Here is a 21,575-nt window from a genome sequence, read left to right as displayed (position 1 = left end):
TAGTACAGTAAATAATATTTATGGCATATCCGTAGGCGCCTCTTCCAATTGACTGTACCCACTCCTGGGATCCATAATTGTAAAGAACCAGCACTGACCGAGGTTATCCAAAGTTCCTGTGATATTTTGAATTGGACAAGCATCCGAAATGGTTCGTGTATTAATATCTGTAGCCACAGCAAAATCTGAATATCCTTGTTCCAATAACCGATTTCTTCGGCACAACCACTATATTCTCACGTCAGGGGCTATCACTTGGTTCTATGATACCATCCTGTAGTTGTTGCTCAATAAATTCTTCTACTAATAGTTACCTTGCTATATGGTATGGCTTCCTACAGATTAGTGTGCTATCCCCAGTGGGTACATGATGTTGTGTCATAAGGTCTGCTGGTAAGACTTCGTCTGCACAAAATAAATCACTAAATCTCAACAACAAGTTTTCCGTAGACCTTCCAGCATTTCCCTTCAAGTGACACACTCTCCCTCGTAACACTTTCGTTTCGATGGTTTGCTGGTGGCTTTCCTCTAGACTCGACCTATCTAAGTGCTCGTCTTCCAGAACATCAGAGTGGTCACTACTGCACCCTTTGACACAGTCAGACTCATAATGGACACGTCCTCCACTGTGTCTAACAGCGGGACTGCTACGGTTGCAGGTTCGAATCCTGCCTCGGGCATGGATGTGTGTGATGTCCTTAGGTTAGTTAGGTTTAAGTAGTTCTAAGTTCTAGGGGACTGATGACCACAGATGTTAAGTCCCATAGTGCTCAGAGCCATTTTCTTGTGTCTAACAAAATTCTCTGTTTTCTGCCACTCACCAAGCCCACTAAGCAGCATTCCATCTGTGCAATAATTTTTGCAGTGTTGCGGTCTATCGGGAATGCCTTCCGATGCTGGATGCACTCCCAATTGCGTTTAATAGCTGCTTCCTTTACTGGTGCATCCCACCTTTCTGACTTCTACAATCAGATGCCAACTCCGCCACACGCATAGCATTCTGGTTGTCTACATTGCTTCCTTATATGCCCCTCCTGACCACACCACCGAATTTCATAAGCGAACACCTGGTGGTCCACTCTTTGCTTGTTGCGGTATACATCTATATATGTTGTTATCCTAAGAGTTGACGCTAAGTCCTCCATATTTTCCATTAGTACCCTCCATGACATCTCTGCTGCTATACCGGCGAGAAAAAGTGCACTGCTCTATTTTATGCCTCTTGTAATACCACCCCATTAGCTTCTGCATTCTGGGTCTGTACATATGTCTTTGCATTCACTTTACGGATTGTGTGCAAGAAAATCTCTACAGACTCGTTCCGCTGCATTGACAAATTATTTAGTTTCTCCCGAAAAAAAAGAGTACTATTTTGCTTCTGGTACCGCTGGCACAGTCCAGCGGCCCACTCCTGAAACATCTGTGCCCTACTCAACGCTTCATGGTACACATCACATGCTTTGGCGTCCCCTGCGAAACACATACACTACTGGCCATTAAAATTGCTACACCAAGAAGAAATGCAGATGATAAACGGGTATTCATTGGACAAATATATTATACTAGAACTGACATGTGATTAAATTTTTACGCAATTTGGGTGCATAGATCCTGAGAAATCAGTACCCAGAACAACCATCTCTGGCCGTAATAACAGCCTTGATACACCTGGGCATTGAGTCAAACAGAGCTTGGATGGCGTGTACAGGTACAGCTACCCATGCAGCTTCAACACGATACCACGGTTCATCAAGAGTAGCGACTGGCGTATTGTGACCAGCCAGTTGCTCGGCCACCATTGACCAGACGTTTCCAATTGGTGAGAGATCTGGAAAATGTGCTGGCCAGAGCAGCAGTCGAACATTTTCTGTATCCAGAAAGGCCCGTAAAGGACCTGCAACATGCGGTCGTCCATTATCCTGCGGAAATGTAGGGTTTCGCAGGGATCGAATGAAGGGTAGAGTCACGGGTCGTAACACATCTGAGATGTAACGTCCACTGTTCAAAGTGCCGTCAATGCGAACAAGAGGTGACCGAGACGTAGAACCAATGGCACCCCGTACCATCACGCCGGGCGATACGCCAGTATGGCGATGACGAATTCACGCTTCCAATGTGCGTTCACCGCGATGTCGCCAAACACGGATGCGACCATCATGATGCTGTAAACAGAACCTGGATTCATCCGAAAAAATTACGTTTTCCCATTCGTGCACCCAGGTTCGTCGTTGAGTACACCATCGCAGGCGCTCCTGTCTGTGATGCAGCGTCAAGGGTAACCACAGTCATGGTCTCTGCGCTGATAGTCCATGCTGGTGCAAACGTCGTCGAACTGTTCGTGCGGATGGTTGTTGTCTTGCAAACGTCCCCATCTGTTGACTCAGGGATCGAGACGTGGCTGCACGATCCGTTACAGCCATACGGATAAGATGCCTGTCATTTCGGTTGCTGGTGATACGAGGCCGTTGGGATCCAGCACGGCGTTCTGTATTACCGTCCTGAACCCACCGATTCCATATTCTGGTAACAGTCATTGGATCTCGACCAACGCGAGCAGCAATGTCGCGATTCGATAAACCGCAATCGCGATAGGCTACAATCAGACCTTTATCAAAGTCGGAAACGTGATGGTACGCATTTCTCCTCTTTACACTAGGTATCACAACAACGTTTCACCATGCAACGCCGGTCAACTGCTGTTTGTGTATGAGAAATCGGTGGGAAACTTTCCTCATGTCAGTACGTTGCAGGAGTCGCCACCGGCGCCAACCTTGTGTGAATGCTCTGAAAAGCTAATCATTTGCATATCACAGCATCTTCTTCCTGTCGGTTAAATTTCACGTCTGTGGCACGTCATCTTCGTGGTGTAGCAATTTTAGTGGCCAGTAGTGTACTAGCAACATGCAGGGTTATTTCGTCTGACCACCCATGCGCTTCCTCAGCATCCGTAACATCCTTAATAAGAGCAGTCACGGCCTCCAATGCCTTGTCCGAGAAGGGATTAATTAATGCAACCACTGGCGGGTTATACGGAACAGACAGCACTCTCAACCAGGCATAGTTTTGTCTGACTTCAACTGCAGCTAAACCTGACTTGCTTTCCCAGTTTCTAACCCACGATTAAGTTTGAAATTTCGCTGACTCTCGCACTCCAATTTCTGTGTTGACTTTTGCACTTGCTGAGTTAAAAACTGCATCTGCGTTGGTGGTAGCATGTGTTTCCACCAATAGGCGTGCTTTACTTAATTCAGATGTTTAAAAAAGCACTCGAATTCCGTTTAAGCGCCCGACGCACAAAAATCTAACTACAAGTTAATTCTTCCTCGAATCAATGCAATCTCTGCAAGAGAGACGATCAGTAGCTCGGTACGGGCTTTTGCTGAAGTTTCGAGAACATACCTTCACCGAGGAGTCAAGCACTATATTGCTCCCTCCTACGTATGTCTCGCGAAGAGACCATGAGGATAAAATCAGAGAGATTAGAGCCCACACAGAGGCATACCGATAATCTTTCTTTCCACGAACAATACGAGACTGGAATAGAAGGGAGAATCGATAGAGGTACTCGAGGTACCCTCCACCACACACCGTCAGGTGGCTTGCGGAGTATGGATGTAGATGTAGATGTAGATGTACACGCAGAACAAGTAGCTGCTACAGCTCTGGTACACGACAAATCATGTCCAGACAAGCTACAGAATGGACACCTCACTGCCACCAAATGATCATGCCACAATCACCTCTAAAAAAGATAAGTTTATGGGTTCGTGTGGCTTCAAAAAGTAACTCTAAATATCGGGTACCCTAGATCACACAATTAACTCATACACTCAGAGAAAACATCGAAGGTAATGTAAATAAAACTAGACTCACCACACCACATTATGCTGGGCAGCTACACTGAATTCCCGTCAAGTGCTACAGTCTCACTCACCACTCACCAAAACCAACTCTCTCACCAAATTGTAGTGGTGGATGTGGATTCACATTTTCCAACACAACTAGTGTTGGGAAGCGAAACGACCACTCTCATACCAAATTTTTACGACTCCCCGACCTTACGTGTCGTAATGCCAATTGACGACTGAGAGATGTGGTTTGGGAGAGAGGGGTGAATCACGCACAGAGATACACAGACAAGTTTGGCATTGAGTTTTACTCTGCTAAAGAACACACAGTGCCTCTACTGAACACCAGAGCCAGAATCTGCTGCTAAGGCACCCGGCCGCTCGGTCCTCGTGACGTAATGGCTCCTGCCCCGATCTGGGCGGTGTGGCCAGCAGTGTGTGCTCGCAGAGCCGGAACCCTGTGCCTGCCTTCCGAGGCTCGGCTGGCTGTTCCTGCCTCGCGCCTGCCCTCCGGAGCTCGGCTGGTTATTCTCTCAAGCGCTTCTCGTGGTCACCATGTAGAGTGCCGAGGGTAACAGACAGCAGCCGTCGTTGTAGTAGAGCCTCAGCAGCTCCCGTCGGCCGCCCATTCGGCTCGGTCGGTGACAGGACGTCCTCAGACCCAGGAGGCTGCGAGATCGCGTCCCGGCTCCGCCCTTGCAGATGGCAGCTCGCAGTTCGTCGGACGACGTCACCCAGAGAGCTGAGGCTGGCCACACCCTGGTCCCAGTACCCATGCAGCACCAAGTTTCGGACCCGCCTTGCCACAGCTGCGGCACGTCTGTACAGCAGAGCCTGGTGGTTGATTCAGCGGGCTGGTTGGCCTGCAACTTAAACAATTGTCTTTACAGACGAGGACAGTATGGAGACACAACTGCCTCCCTTTGAGCCTATGAACTCCATTATATGTATCACTTTTCTAGCGCCTCTAACGTAGTCCCTCTGGAGGAGACGAGTGGAGTGTTCTTCAATACTTGCCTCGTCAGCTTTTCTCAGCTCGCCTCAGCCTCCACATGCTGGTTGCTAGGCTCTGTTTGAACTGCAACGTACAGGTTTTTCATTACACAGGGCTTACTCTAGCTTATATAACGGTTTTTTGTTCATTATGCAAGTGTGGTAGACACAAACAAGAAGCATAAACGTTTAAAGTCGATATGACTCGGTTTTCTTGCAGGCCACAAGCTCCTAACCACTTTATTGAGTATAGTTATCCAAATGGAGTTGTTATTTCACTATTTTTATTCACTCTCGTAATTGGATTCATGTTCTGTTTGATAGGCGACTGGTTGCCACCACAATGTTCTTTTTTCAAATCATTATTTAAGTTAAAGAAGTACATCGCTATAATCACAATATAAAATAGGAACCAGTAAAAAAAAGTACGCAAAATTACTATGTAATTCACTGGTATATTTGCCAACGTACATGGCTCCTAATCATGTAAATCGTTATGAAGTAATTTAATAATGATTGAATTAATTAACTAATTAATTAAAAAGATCTGATAATTGTTGAACCGTGGAATCATGGAGGCATAAAGCAATCGATAAAAATTCTGCGGTTATTCAAGAGCTCTGGGAAAGCGAAAAACTACCAAATGGCTGGAGATCTTCTGCAATTCATCCAGTATATAAGAAACAGGACATCTCTCTCCTGCTAACAACTTACAAGATCCTCTCAAAAGCTCTACAGAATAGGAACAACAAATCAATCCATAATTTGAGAAATACCAAGAGGGTTTCAGGAAGGGACGATCATGTGCTGAGCAGATTAAGAATCTGAAGCCCATCCTTTTATACCTGAAACTGAGGAACAGGAAATTTCACGTGAACTTGTTGATTTTGGGAAGGCGTCCAGTTCAGTCGAACCATCCTTCTTCAGATTCTTGAAGAGTTTGGCGTAGATAACAACAGAAAGGCGATTATCCAGTAAACCCTGACCAACACCGCTTCTGTTGTGAATTTCAGAGCACTGACGTCTGGTGCTTTAGAAATCGCAACGGGAGTGAGACAACACAACGAGCTGGATTATCGCCTCTGCTATTCAACTATTTTAGATAAGATCACACGAAAATTAAAATTCAGTTGCAGAAAAAGGTACATGATTAGGCTACAACTATATGAATGTTGCAATGGACTGTGTAGCATTTTTAGATGATCCGGTGATCTGACGGCCGCTGTGGCCGAGCGGTTCAGTCCGGAACCGCGCTGCTGTTGCGGTCGCAGGTTCGAATCCTGCCTCGGGCACGAATGTGTGTGATGTCCTTAGGTTAGTTAGGTTTAAGTAGTTCTAAGTCTAGGAGACTGATGACCTCGGATGTTAAGTCATATAGTACTTACAACCATTTGAACCATCTGGTGATCTCTCCAGAATCCACAGATACGGCATCAAAACTACTTAACCAGCTGAGCACACAGTCAGAGATGGATGGGCTTCAGATCTCCTTTGAAAAAGAAGCACTTTATGACAAACATAAAAACAGTGCCAAGACAGCTGGAGGTCGGAATAGGAAAAGGCAGAAACGTTTAAAGACATTGGTGAATGGATGAAGTCTAACCTGTCACAGAAAGAAGCCTTCGTGTCATCATTCATTGACAAAATATAAATGGCGTACCAACTAACTAGAATAAAACAACTTCAATAAGAGACCAATAACATTAAATGAAAAAAAAGTCGACACTACTCCACGCTTATTCGATCAGAGGCTCGACAGGGTGGGCCATAATGATAGGTACATGCTTTGAGGGGTGACTGTATTATTGATTCTGAACAAAAACACATCATTTGATCGTACGTCCTATTCTCGACAGTTTCGAAGGAAATTAATGAAAACAATGAGGAACAGGACAAATGTAGATGATAGTAAATGAATATCTTGGTTGTTGTTTCTGTTGAAATATCCTTAATTGGAGTAGCATCAGCCCAACTGGTGTACAAGTCGATTGTCGTTAAGATATACCAGGACTCTGCTGCTGGAAGCAGCGGACACCACGTGAGGAAAAAACATGTCGTTTCAGAAAAATTACCTATGAAAAGTAAAAAACAGTACGTAGCCTAATGTCGCTTTGGTCGCATTTGCATATAAGTGCTGGTGAAGAAGGACATGCCATTGACGTTCGTGATTTTCAAATATCTGTATGTCGGATACGATTAAGAAAACAGCTTATGGCAAGTCGAAGTTTTTTTGTTCAAAATCCCCAGAACTATCACCCCACGAAACATGTACCATTTCTCCCGACTCATCGTGTATATGCGGCAGAGACTCTTACAATAAACAAGAAATGTCTAATGGAGAAACCTGACGCGAAAGACGAAAACCACGACCTAGACAGGGTGGTCCATTGATAGTGACCGGGCCAAATATCTCACGAAATAAGCGTCAAACGAAAAAACTACAAAGAACGAAACGTGTCTAGCTTGAAGGGGGAAACCAGATGGCGCTATGGTTGGCCCGCTACATGGCATTGCCATAGGTCAAACGGATATCAACTGCATTTTTTTTAATAGGAACCCCAATTTTTATTACATATTCGTGTAGTACGTAAAGAAATATGAATCTTTTAGTTGGACCACTTTTTTCGCTTTGTGATAGATAGCGCTGTAATAGTCACAAACGTACACTCCTGGAAATGGAAAAAAGAACACATTGACACCGGTGTGTCAGACCCACCATACTTGCTCCGGACACTGCGAGAGGGCTGTACAAGCAATGATCACACGCACGGCACAGCGGACACACCAGGAACCGCGGTGTTGGCCGTCGAATGGCGCTAGCTGCGCAGCATTTGTGTACCGCCGCCGTCAGTGTCAGCCAGTTTGCCGTGGCATACGGAGCTCCATCGCAGTCTTTAACACTGGTAGCATGCCGCGACAGCGTGGACGTGAACCGTATGTGCAGTTGACGGACTTTGAGCGAGGGCGTATAGTGGGCATGCGGGAGGCCGGGTGGACGTACCGCCGAATTGCTCAACACGTGGGGCGTGAGGTCTCCACAGTACATCGATGTTGTCGCCAGTGGTCGGCGGAAGGTGCACGTGCCCGTCGACCTGAGACCGGACCGCAGCGACGCACGGATGCACGCCAAGACCGTAGGATCCTACGCAGTGCCGTAGGGGACCGCACCGCCACTTCCCAGCAAATTAGGGACACTGTTGCTCCTGGGGTATCGGCGAGGACCATTCGCAACCGTCTCCATGAAGCTGGGCTACGGTCCCGCACACCGTTAGGCCGGCTTCCGCTCACGCCCCAACATCGTGCAGCCCGCCTCCAGTGGTGTCGCGACAGGCGTGAATGGAGGGACGAATGGAGACGTGTCGTCTTCAGCGATGAGAGTCGCTTCTGCCTTGGTGCCAATGATGGTCGTATGCGTGTTTGGCGCCGTGCAGGTGCGCGCCACAAGCAGGACTGCATACGACCGAGGCACACAGGGCCAACACCCGGCATCATGGTGTGGGGAGCGATCTCCTACACTGGCCGTACACCACTGGTGATCGTCGAGGGGACACTGAATAGTGCACGGTACATCCAAACCGTCATCGAACCCATCGTTCTACCATTCCTAGACCGGCAAGGGAACTTGCTGTTCCAACAGGACAATGCACGTCCGCATGTATCCCGTGCCACCCAACGTGCTCTAGAAGGTGTAAGTCAACTACCCTGGCCAGCAAGATCTCCGGATCTGTCCCCCATTGAGCATGTTTGGGACTGAATGAAGCGTCGTCTCACGCGGTCTGCACGTCCAGCACGAACGCTGGTCCAACTGAGGCGCCAGGTGGAAATGGCATGGCAAGCCGTTCCACAGGACTACATCCAGCATCTCTACGATCGTCTCCATGGGAGAATAGCAGCCTGCATTGCTGCGAAAGGTGGATATACACTGTACTAGTGCCGACATTGTGCATGCTCTGTTGCCTGTGTCTATGTGCCTGTGGTTCTGTCAGTGTGATCATGTGATGTATCTGACCCCAGGAATGTGTCAATAAAGTTTCCCCTTCCTGGGACAATGAATTCACGGTGTTCTTATTTCAATTTCCAGGAGTGTATAAGTACGTGGTATCACGTAACATTCCGCCAGTGCGGACGGTATTTGCTACGTGATACATTACCCGTGTTAAAATGGACCGTTTACTAATTGCGGAAAAGGTCGATATCGTGTTGATGTATAGCTATTGTGATCAAAATGCCCAACGGGCGTGTGCTATGTACGCTGCTCCGTATCCTGGACGACATCATCCAAGTGTCCGGACCGTTCGCTGTATAGTTACGTTTGTTAAGGAAATAGGAGGTGTTCAGCCACATGTGGAACGTCAACCACGACCTGCAACAAATGATGATGCCCAAGTAGATGTTTTAGCTGCTGTCGCGGCTAATCCGCACATCAGTAACAGACAATTTGTGCGAGAATCGGGAATCTCAAAAACGTCGGTGTTGAGAATGCTACTGTAGTGGACTGATAAGGCAGCCAGTCCACAGTGAAGTAGCCGAAAGGGCACGCGTCAACTCACGCCGTCTGGCGTTAAGTCTGGAACAGGATTCGTAATGAATGTGATAAAGAAAAGAACGTAGCTACTAGAACACTTAACTTTTATATTGTCCTTTGGTATACAGCATTCTGGATGATACAAGTGAGACTCTATCTTGAGGTACATGCAACGTTACAAATGGTTAATGGCGCCTTGCTAGGTCGTAGCCATTAACTTAGCTGAAGGCTATTCTAACTGTCTCTCGGCAAATGAGAGAAAGGCTTCGTCAGTGTAGTCGCTAGCAACGTCGTCGTACAACTGGGGCGAGTGCTAGTACGTCTCTCGAGACCTGCCTTGTGGTGGCGCTCGGTCTGCGATCCTGACAGTGGCGACACGCGGGTCCGACATGTACTAATGGACCGCGGCCGATTTAAGCTACCACCTAGCAAGTGTGGTGTCTGGCGGTGACACCACAGCTACATTAACATCGATTACACCCGTACCATATTTCTATGCACCAGGAATTGCATGGCGACGACTTTGAACGTCGTGTACAATTCTCACACTGGGCACTGGAGAAATTACGGGACGATGACAGATTTTTTGTACGCGTTCTATTTAGCGACGAAGCGTCATTCACCAACAGCGCTAACGTAAACCGGAATAATGTACCCTATTGGGCAACGGAAAATCCACGATGGCTGAGACAAGTGGAACATCAGCGACCTTGGCGGGTTAATGTATGGTGCGGCATTATGGGAGGAAGGATAATTGGCCACCATTTTATCGATGGCAATCTAAATTGTGCAATGTATGCTGATTTCCTACGCAATGTTCTACCGATGTTACTACAAGATGTTTCACTGCGTGACAGAATGGCGATGTACTTCCAACATGATGGATGTCCGGCACATAGCTCGCGTGCGGTTGAAGCGGTATTGAATAGCATATTTCATGACAGGTGGATTGGTGGTTGAAGCACCATACCATGTCCCGCACGTTCACCAGATCTGACGACCACAGATTTCTTTCTGTGGGGAAAGTTGAAGGATATTTGCTATCGTGATCTACCGACAACACCTGACAACATGCGTCAGCGCATTGTCAATGCATGTGCGAACATTACGGAAGGCGATCTACTCGTGGTTAAGAGGAATGTCGTTACACGTATTGCCAAATGCATTGAGGTTCACGGACATCATTTTGAGCATTTATTGCATTAATGTGGTATTTACAGGTAATCACGCAGTAACAGCATGCGTTCTCAAAAATGATAAGTTCACAAAGTTACATGTATCACATTGGAACAACCGAAATAAAATGTTCAAACGTACCTACGTTCTGTATTTTAATTTAAAAAACCTACCTGTTACCAACTGTTCGTCTAAAATTGTGAGCCATATGTTTGTGACTATTACAGCGCCATCTATCACAAAGCGAAAAAAGTGGTCCAACTAAAACATTCATATTTCTTTACGTACTACACGAATACGTAATAAAAAATGGGAGTTCCTATTAAAAAAAACGCAGTTCATACACTCCTGGAAATGGAAAAAAGAACACATTGACACCGGTGTGTCAGACCCACCATACTTGCTCCGGACACTGCGAGAGGGCTGTACAAGCAATGATCACACGCACGGCACAGCGGACACACCAGGAACCGCGGTGTTGGCCGTCGAATGGCGCTAGCTGCGCAGCATTTGTGCACCGCCGCCGTCAGTGTCAGCCAGTTTGCCGTGGCATACGGAGCTCCATCGCAGTCTTTAACACTGGTAGCATGCCGCGACAGCGTGGACGTGAACCGTATGTGCAGTTGACAGACTTTGAGCGAGGGCGTATAGTGGGCATGCGGGAGGCCGGGTGGACGTACCGCCGAATTGCTCAACACGTGGGGCGTGAGGTCTCCACAGTACATCGATGTTGTCGCCAGTGGTCGGCGGAAGGTGCACGTGCCCGTCGACCTGGGACCGGACCGCAGCGACGCACGGATGCACGCCAAGACCGTAGGATCCTACGCAGTGCCGTAGGGGACCGCACCGCCACTTCCCAGCAAATTAGGGACACTGTTGCTCCTGGGGTATCGCCGAGGACCATTCGCAACCGTCTCCATGAAGCTGGGCTACGGTCCCGCACACCGTTAGGCCGGCTTCCGCTCACGCCCCAACATCGTGCAGCCCGCCTCCAGTGGTGTCGCGACAGGCGTGAATGGAGGGACGAATGGAGACGTGACGTCTTCAGCGATGAGAGTCGCTTCTGCCTTGGTGCCAATGATGGTCGTATGCGTGTTTGGCGCCGTGCAGATGAGCGCCACAAGCAGGACTGCATACGACCGAGGCACACAGGGCCAACACCCGGCATCATGGTGTGGGGAGCGATCTCCTACACTGGCCGTACACCACTGGTGATCGTCGAGGGGACACTGAATAGTGCACGGTACATCCAAACCGTCATCGAACCCATCGTTCTACCATTCCTAGACCGGCAAGGGAACTTGCTGTTCCAACAGGACAATGCACGTCCGCATGTATCCCGTGCCACCCAACGTGCTCTAGAAGGTGTAAGTCAACTACCCTGGCCAGCAAGATCTCCGGATCTGTCCCCCATTGAGCATGTTTGGGACTGAATGAAGCGTCGTCTCACGCGGTCTGCACGTCCAGCACGAACGCTGGTCCAACTGAGGCGCCAGGTGGAAATGGCATGGCAAGCCGTTCCACAGGATTACATCCAGCATCTCTACGATCGTCTCCATTGGAGAATAGCAGCCTGCATTGCTGCGAAAGGTGGATATACACTGTACTAGTGCCGACATTGTGCATGCTCTGTTGCCTGTGTCTATGTGCCTGTGGTTCTGTCAGTGTGATCATGTGATGTATCTGACCCCAGGAATGTGTCAATAAAGTTTCCCCTTCCTGGGACAATGAATTCACGGTGTTCTTATTTCAATTTCCAGGAGTGTATTCGTTTGACCTATGGCAGCGGCATCTGGCGGGCCAACCATAGCGCCATCTGGTTTCCGCCTTCAAGCTAGACAAGTTCCGTTGTTTGTAGTTTCTTCGTGAGATATTTGGCCCGATCACGATGAATGGACCACCCTGTACATGCACGTGGAGATCGTAAATTACACGATTCGGTAAACTATGTCTGTCTTTTATAATCACGTGACACAAATGAGCCCATGAAGGTTACCTAAAATGATATTACCCTAATTTAAAGATAAGGAAAGTAAAGGGCCATGTTTCACAGAAACGTCTCCTAATGATATCCAGGAGCGTGATACGCTGAAGAACAAACTACGAACACACAGAGGTTTTCAGGAAATCCGGAAGCAGTAGGCATGGAAAGGGTGAAGGTAATAAAGAAGAGAACAACACTAGAAACGGCTGCAGGACACCTGGGCGGCAGTTAAAGCGTCGAAAGAGAAACAGTTGAGTTGACGTGGTATCTAACTGGCCGAAACGATAAAAAAAGAATTAAACTCAATTCAAATTTATCCAGTTCGTATATTTAGTAAAATAATTTTATATACGCATGCAGTTTATAAGGTTTTTCTTTTGTATTTTGACTGTAGTGATGTAGTTCTTATTTATAAGTCACAGTTGAAAATAAACAACGTTTTCTTAACCAGTTATAAATTAATTTGGGTACGAATTCCACCACGACAGAAAATAAAAGGACAAGAAGTAAGAAGGGAGTCGTGCAGTGTGAGGCTCGCGCGCGAACTGTCGAAGGCCACTACTGAGACGGGCCGGGTTGCCGCTGGGCGGCGGGTATCGCTGCAGCCGAAGGCGCCCATTGTCGCAGCTACTGAAGGCGTGGCGCAGTGGGCGCGCGTAATTGGATCGGCTGGGCCCCGCGCGACTGCTATGGGCATCTGTCGGTAACATGTGTTCCCGCTGCGAACTATGAGGCACCGGTGAGGGTGGTATCGATACCATAAGAAGTGATTAAGGACTGCAGAGAGATTGCGTGTATGTAGGTCAACGGTGCCCTGTCTGACCGGGCATATCTACGTTATGCCACGCTCAGTTGGTGCAGTGTCGTTAAATGAAGTGGAAACGTGCAAGCACGTACCAACATGCGTTATTAATTCAGAGAAGGCAATATAAAAATGTTAGTGAGTTCGAACGGGGCAGAATGATTGGTCAAGCCGTGATATTGCAGCCCATATTTGGGAACTGCCTCGACAACGATGCGTGTGTGGAACCGGTGGACAGAACAGGTTTGTACATAGTAAATAGCGGACAGTGGACCACACTATGTGGCTACAGCGTAGGATAATCGAACTCTTATCACATGGTCATAACTAACGGAACAGCTTCGTAGCAATGTTGGCTCGATGTAGGAGCACTGCAACGGGTGTGGACAGTCTGTATCGACGGTTCGATGCCATCTGCTGCGGGCTGTGCTGGTATGCTACAATGTCGACTTTCATTCGCAAGAAACCACAAACAGCTCAGACCGTAACGGGCACTTAGACTCCGTCAGCCGGCTGCTGTGACCGAGCTTTTCTACGCGCTTTGTTCCGGAACCGCGCTGCTGCTACGGTCGCAGGTTCGAAACCTGCCTCGGGCATGGGTGTGTGTGATGTCCTTAGGTTAGTTATGTTTAAGTAGTTCTAAGTCTAGGGGACTGATGACCTCAGATGTTAAGTCCCATAGTACTTAGAGCCATTTGAACCATTTGATTTGACTCCGACAGTGGCGTTCTGAGTGGAAAAATGTAGTGTTCTCTGACGAGTCCCACTTTAACTTGACCTACAGTGATGACCACGTACGTGTTAGACGCTACTGTGGTAAACGCGATCGGGCTGACTGCATTGTTGAGCTACACAGCGGACAAACGTCAAGTGTGATACTTTTGGGCGCCATTAGCTGTAACGTGCTATCTCGCCTCCTACGTACTGAAGGTAAACTGAATAGCAGTCGCTACATCAGGGAGGTTTTAGAGCCTAAGGCACTGCGCCCTCTCCATGCTGCTCCACATGCCATACATCCGCGGGACCGTGCCCGGATGGCGAGGGGCCGCGCGGGAGTAACCGAGCGGTTTGTGGCGCTGCAAAAAAATTGTTCAAATGGCTCTGAGAACTATGGGACTCAACGTCTGAGGTCATCAGTCCCCTAGAACTTATAACTACTTAAACCTAACTAACCTAAGGACATCACACACATCCATGCCCGAGGCAGGATTCGAATCTGCGACCGTAGCGATAGCGCGGTTCCAGACGGTAGCGCCTAGTACCGCTCGGCCATCCGGCCGGCTAGGGCGCTGCAGTCGTGGACTGTGCGGCTGGTCCCGGCGGAGGTTCGAGTCCTCCCTCGGGCATGGGTGTGTGTGTTTGTCCTTCGGATCATTTAGGTTAATTAGTGTGTAAGCTTAGGGACTGATGACCTTAGCAGTTAAGTCCCATAAGATTTCACACACATTTGAACATTTTTTTGATGGCGAGGGATGTGCAACTCTGCTTCAGAGGACAACGGTTACCATTGCTTCCCAGGCCTGCACTTTCCCCTGACATGTCGCCCATTGGACATAACTGGGATATGGTCAGCCGGTAACTTGTTCGTTCTAGTCCGCCTAAAACTACGCCCTGTTCTTTGTGGAAGCGTCTCTAAACTGTGTGACAGTGTGTTCCCTTGCTGTATATATAGGTCCTCTTTGATTACGTGTGACAACGATTACAGGCTCAGGTAGCAGCACCTGGCGGCTTCGTACCATACTGAATTGTCACCATCGAAATGGCTTTACAGTTCTATAATTATATTAATTTGTATATTTCCGTGTCTCTGCTCTATCAAATAAATTTCATTGGAATCATATTGTATCTCTCTTTGAGTTGCAATACACAAGTAGTGGTGTATTTATGTAAAACATTCTAGATGATAGTATGTTCCCTGCAATGTGGCAACAGTTTAGAATCGAACCCTTTCTGTATCAGTATAAAAATAATCCTAAACTGCCAAAGCCTCAATTTGAATCCAATCTGGCATCTGCTGATTGAGCTAGTGGGTCCATTACATAGAGGTCATTTCACGCAAGACGCCAGCTGCAGCAACTGACCATAGTTCAGAAAGAGGGAAAAACTGAGTCTTGTGATTATGAATCTTGAAGGAAAACCTTGCCCGAAAGTTTATCGTCGTAAAACCTGCAGAAGATGATCTCACGCGCTCGCGACTCGAACGAACAGCGATGGATGTCCGAATACTCTTGGCTACGTAGTGTAGGTGCGGTACTGTTGTTGTTGCACATACGTGAAAGCTGTTTGCCACGCCTTATACTTACGATCAGAGTGGTAACTCACGTAGGTCATACTGAAGGTCATAGCAAATTTCTGTACCAGACATTGCGTCAATGTAGGTACAGAGGTAGACGTTCTCTCTGAGCCTCCTGCTACGAGTCGATAAGACTCTCGTTAGAGACCGTGCGTAGAATGCTGTTATCGTAGCACTGCAAAGGGTAATTGTATGTACTTAAGAGGGCCGGTAAAGGCTCGGGACGCGGATGGCATCGGCGGGACAGCGCAGCGCGAGCGGGGCCAGCGACTGCAGTCTGGATCGATGCGGTTGCCTGACCCGCACGGAGCCAAGGCTGCACCCCGCCATCTCTGTGTGCCACCATCCGGCCTCCGATTTCTCTCGGGCACGCTTTCTCAAGCGCTGCGGGAGGCCTCCAGCTTCCCATTAATAACCTGCGAGGCTCCAGAAGCCAGACAGGAGGAAAGGGAGAGTTTAGCATCCCAGAGGCATCAAGGTCACCAGGGAACAAGCGCCTACTTAGTTGGAGAAGAAAGGGCTGGGGGAGATCTTCACTGAAGTTATTTAACTAAGTCGGACCTCAACAGATCTCGTAACCTAGAACTGATTTAGTGCGTGTGGCCTTCAAAAAGTAAGTTCCACATCACCATGGCAGGACAAGTATTTTTTTATTGAATGTTGCAATATACTTCAGTGTGACACAGATACGTGACACTGTTTTTCATCATAGTCAAGAAGTCTCTATAAACAACGATTGGAACGTTCTGTCACTCGTTCAGTTCCACAACGATAGAAATCTGCTCCTCGGTCACGGGGGCATTCGAGTACCGCTGTGTGAACGTCCGGCCGACTGAAGTGGCCGAGCGGTTCTAGGCACTACAGTCAGGAACCGCGCGACAGCTACAGTCGCAAGTGCGAATCATGCCTCGGGCATGGGCGTGTGTGATGTCCTTAGGTTAGTTAGGTTTAAGTAGTTCTAAGTTCTAGGGGACTGATGACCTCAGAAGTTAAGTTCCATAGTGCTCAGAGCCATTTGAACCATTTTTTTGTGAAAGTCCTCTTCACTGGCAAAAAATCAGGACAGTAATCGTACCCATCTATACCTACACCTACACTCTGTAGACCACAGAGAAGTGAACGGCAGAGGGTACGTCCCACTGTACCAGTTATTAGGACTTTTCTCGCGTTCATTTCACGTATGGATCGCGGGAAGAACTGATTGCATCAGTGCCTCTGTGCATGCTGTAATTAGCGTAGTCTTGTCGCCGCGATCCCTTTGGGACCAATACAATAAATTCCTTGATTCATCATTTAAAGATCACAGTCAGGCCGTGTCCGCTGCCGCGCGGCCCCTCTCAACTTGCACGGTGATTGCCGCTCCCATTATTTAAAAATTTTTAAAAAAGATTTTTAAATTTTAACTACAGCTTTCACCAGATGACGGTATATTTGACGTGAGTGGTAGGTAGTGGCTATAGGTCAAGTTTCAACGTTACTATGTTATAAATAGCGTATATTGCCTGAGGATGCATCGATAAGTGGTGTGAAACCGGTCGCAGATTTAATAAAAATCATTCATACAGCCAGTGCGGGATTCTCTTTGAAAATATTTAAAGATGGTTCTAGAAACATTCTAAGTAAGTTTCCAAGGTACAGTTTGCGTCTATCTTCAAGCGCCTATCAGTTCAGTTCTTTCAGCACCTTCGTGGTACCCTCCAAAGGGTCAAACAAACCTGTCACTATTCGTGATGCCTTTTTGTATGTGTTCAATATCCGGTGATAGTCCTATCTGGTAAGGGTTCTACTTACTTTAGCAGTATTCTAGGATAGATCGCACGAGTGTGTCCGTATGGTGAAAGGATCTGGACTGTAAGGTGGATCAGCATCACCGACATCTGTGAGGCCCTAATCAATAAGATGTTTATTTGCGTGGCCATCATCCGTAGCAAGTGCAGAAATATACGTATTGTACATAAAAACCGCATTTTCTTGCTGCGATGTATTTTATTTGTTCAAGATGCGTTTCGCCTTCTACTTTAAGGCATCTTCAGTAGAATCTACAATGATACAGTTTTGTTTTGATGTTCGATATTTACAGGTTATGAAACAGTGCACGTCCTTATTTTTTTAAGTAAATAAGCAATTACTTACAGTTATTCGAGTTTTTGGCTGACACCTGTGTGAACTGTTTTATAATCTCCCGTTACGGGGGAAGCGGGCTCGCCAATGCCGGTAAAGGTGGTGCGAAGAGATGGGGGGAGAGGTTACAGGTTAGTCCTAAGCCCGTACGTAGGGAAGAGCGGAGGCCCTCCACCCACTCTTTGGCGGCACAGTCTTTGACTGGATTAGTAGCTCTGTCGGCAAACGGCGCCGGAGAGGCCGTGAGTTCCCTGGCAGCCCTCAGATCTCGCTGTGGGCAGCGAAATAAATACAGAGTTACTCCGAAGCACCCTTAACAACCCGTGTGGTAGGTGAAGACTTCCGGTGGCCGGGACGTGAGTGTTCCCGTTTCAAGCACCTAGAGCATGTAAGACCTCTCCGTAGTGTGGGGTAAACAGAATCCTCAGTTAGGCTGGTCTCTGTTACGTGCTGCCAGCCCTCAGCGACGTGATCATAAACGTGCTTACGAAGAATTTTAGGGAATTTTAGGTAGGACCATATTTGGTTGGTCGGCGCTCGCAAACTTTCGGAATGGCGACTTGCCGTTGGTCGGCGTCCACAGTTACCCGAAAATTGGACAGAACATACTGGAACATGGGAGCGCTAATGTTGTATCAAGATTGTCTATCTGGAGAATCAGAGACGTGGACGCCTTTGGCTCGAAAGGTAGTTTTTGGCGGGTCTGCGCTGCGAAGGAGCAGAGAGCACTAGTTTTCAGATATTCCGGCCGAGACCGTCTTACGAGTCAGATGTATATTCTGGTCGGATACTCCTCGTGAGCTGATTGATGAAGTAGAGGAGATTCTATATGACCCCATAGAGTTATACAGTCTGCATCCTTGTCTCACCTCGGGTTGGGTTGGGTTGTTTGGGGGAGGAGACCAGACAGCGGAAGTCATCGCTCTCATCGGATTAGGGGAGGACGGGGAAGAAAGTCGGCCGTGCCCTTTCAAATGAACCATCCCGGAATTCGCCTGGAGCGATTTAGGGAAATCACGAAAAACCTAAATCAGGATGGCCAGACGCGGAATTGAACTCTCGTAAATTGGAAATTTGTGGTAAGGTCTTATGGGACCAAACTGCTGAGGTCATCGGTACCTAAGCTTACGCACTACTTAATCCAACTTAAACTAAATTACGGTAAGGACAACACACACACACCCATGCCCGAGGGAGGAATCGAACCTCCGTCGGGGGGAGCCGTCCGGACGGTGACAAGACGCCTTTGACCGCGCGGCTACCCTGCGCGACTGAACCGTCGTCCTCCCCGAATCCGAGTCCAGTGTGCCAGCCACTGCGCCACCTCGCTCGGTGTCTCACCTCGGCTTACGTGTTTTATGTAAGTGACACAGGGATGCGGCAAGCGCGTAACTCTTGCGAGATGATTTTGCAGATTCATTAATCAGTCAGTTTCAAGGCGAACTCTTGGCCATGACTTTGCTATTTGGGGTTCCCATTCCATTTATTTCCCACCAACCTACCGATGCAATCATCACCATTGACATTAAAAGCTCGTTTAAATTCAGCCGGAACAGATCGGCACGTTCTTCACCACTTCAGCCTTTATGCTGTTACAGCAGCTCCGCACATTCTTTTTCCTATTATCCATTAATTACATTTGGGATGTTAACATCTGCAGTCATCTTCTCCAAGTAAAGTATTTGTTTAATTGTTTGTTTTTGGCTATTAATTTCGATCTCTGATCAATTAATTTAATGGTTCAGAATGCTTGCCTCATTCCAGTAGATAATACTTCCCATTACTACTTACTGAATTATTAACGTTTATCAGGGCACATAGATACGGTCTACATGTCAGGGCCATACTTCCTCTCGTTTCCTTGCACACATATCATTTTCATACATATGGATCTTAGTGGAGTGATTTGCACTTCGAGAGGGGATACTCAGTGCACTTCAGAGGCATATTTGTTATAGTATAGCCGACCCCAGTGACACGTTGCAGTTACATCTGAAGCGAGATTGGAAATTGTCTTCGCTGTAGCTCCCTGCTAAAGTAATCCAAGACCAGAATCTACTGTACAAATACGTACATCAAAAAAGGTTTTGCATCACCTCGGTTCCCAGAACTCCTGAAGATAGACGTTGACTGTGGGTATTGTATCACAGACACAGCCCCTTTGACTGTTCAGAGATGTCGCTAAACCCGCCCAAAGATGTAAACAACCATGCGTGATCAGCGCCTATAAGACGGAGGGGGTCCGACAGCCGACCAGTGCCAGTCATTCCACCAGGAAGGAGGTATACGGCTCGTGTTCACTGTAGTTTAACCATGCCTAGACGGTCAATACCGCGGTGTTCGCTCCCGGTAGCTGAGTGGTCAGTGCGACAGAATGTTAATCCTAAGGGCCCAGGTTCGATTCCCGGCTGGATCGGAGATTTTCTCCACTCAGGGACTGGGCGTTGTGTTGTCCTAATCATCATCATTTCATCCCCATAGGCGTGCAAGTCGCCGACGTGGCGTCAAATCGAAAGACTTGCATCGGGCGAACGGTCCACCCGACGGGAGGCCCTAGTCACACGATATTTTTATTTAATACTGCTGTTCGATCGCGTCCGCATTGTTACTTTGCGCCAGGAAGGGCTCTCGACAAGGGAAGTGTCCAGGAGTCTCGAAGTGAACCAAAACGATGTTGTTCGGACATGGAGGAGATACAGAGAGACAGGAAATGTCGATGACATGCCTCGCTTAGGACGCCCAAGGGCTACTTCTGCAGTGGATGACCGCTACCTAGAGATTATGGCTCGGAAGAACCCTGACAGCAATTCCAACATGTGGAGTAACGTTTTTCGTGCAGCCACAGGACGCAGGACGTCGTGTTAGGACTCAATCTGTGCGCAGTAGTCTGCATGATGCGCAACTTCACTCCCGGCGTCCATATCTAGGTCCGTCTTTGTAACCACGACACTATGCAGCGCGGTACAGATGGGCCCAACAACATGCCGAATGGACCGCTCAAGATTGGCACCACTTTCTCTTCACCGATGAGTGTCGCATATGCCTTCAACAATAATATGCATATAGTAAAATGGCATGATCATGTGGTTCATAGTCTCTGTATACGAATACAGTTGCTGAGGATGGATAAGATACTAATATCCCCTGTATGCATACATTGAAGGCGAAGAGTAGTAATCTAGATGTTGCTAGTCTGCCTTTCACAAATGGATTGACAACTGCATGTGCTGTTGTCAAAATAATGCCATCAGTTTATCTTTAGTGGTGGTGGTGGTGGTTAGTGTTTAACGTCCCGTCGACAACGAGGTCATTAGAGACGGAGCTCATGCTCGGGTTAGGGAAGGATTGGGAAGGAAATCGGCCGTGCCCTTTCAAAGGAACCATCCCGGCATTTGCCTGAAGCGATTTAGGGAAATCACGGAAAACCTAAATCAGGATGGCTGGAGACGGGATTGAACCGTCGTCCTCCCGAATGCGAGTCCAGTGTGCTAACCACTGCGCCACCTCGCTCGGTATCTGTAGTGATCTCGATACCAACAGAATAGTAAAACCTTACAAAACTTTTCATACAGATGTATGCAGACTCTTGCTGGAAGTACTGGTAGATCTGTAGACAGACAAACTGCGTGACAGATTAACGAAGCGACTGGTATCTTTCTTGTCGCTAAAAATAGGACGCAACCGTATACTCAGCATAATCGTAACGGAGAGAAAACTGAGATGAATTTTGGAGTGCAATCTATCTAAATTTCAAACGTACATCTTCGAATTCAAATAAAAGAAAAGGAGTAGACATAACTATTCTCCAATTGAAACAACGGTTTGATGTTCCG

Source organism: Schistocerca nitens, chromosome 3 (assembly GCF_023898315.1).
Source record: "Schistocerca nitens isolate TAMUIC-IGC-003100 chromosome 3, iqSchNite1.1, whole genome shotgun sequence".
Lineage (NCBI taxonomy): Eukaryota > Metazoa > Arthropoda > Insecta > Orthoptera > Acrididae > Schistocerca > Schistocerca nitens.
This window is presented reverse-complemented; position numbering follows the sequence as displayed.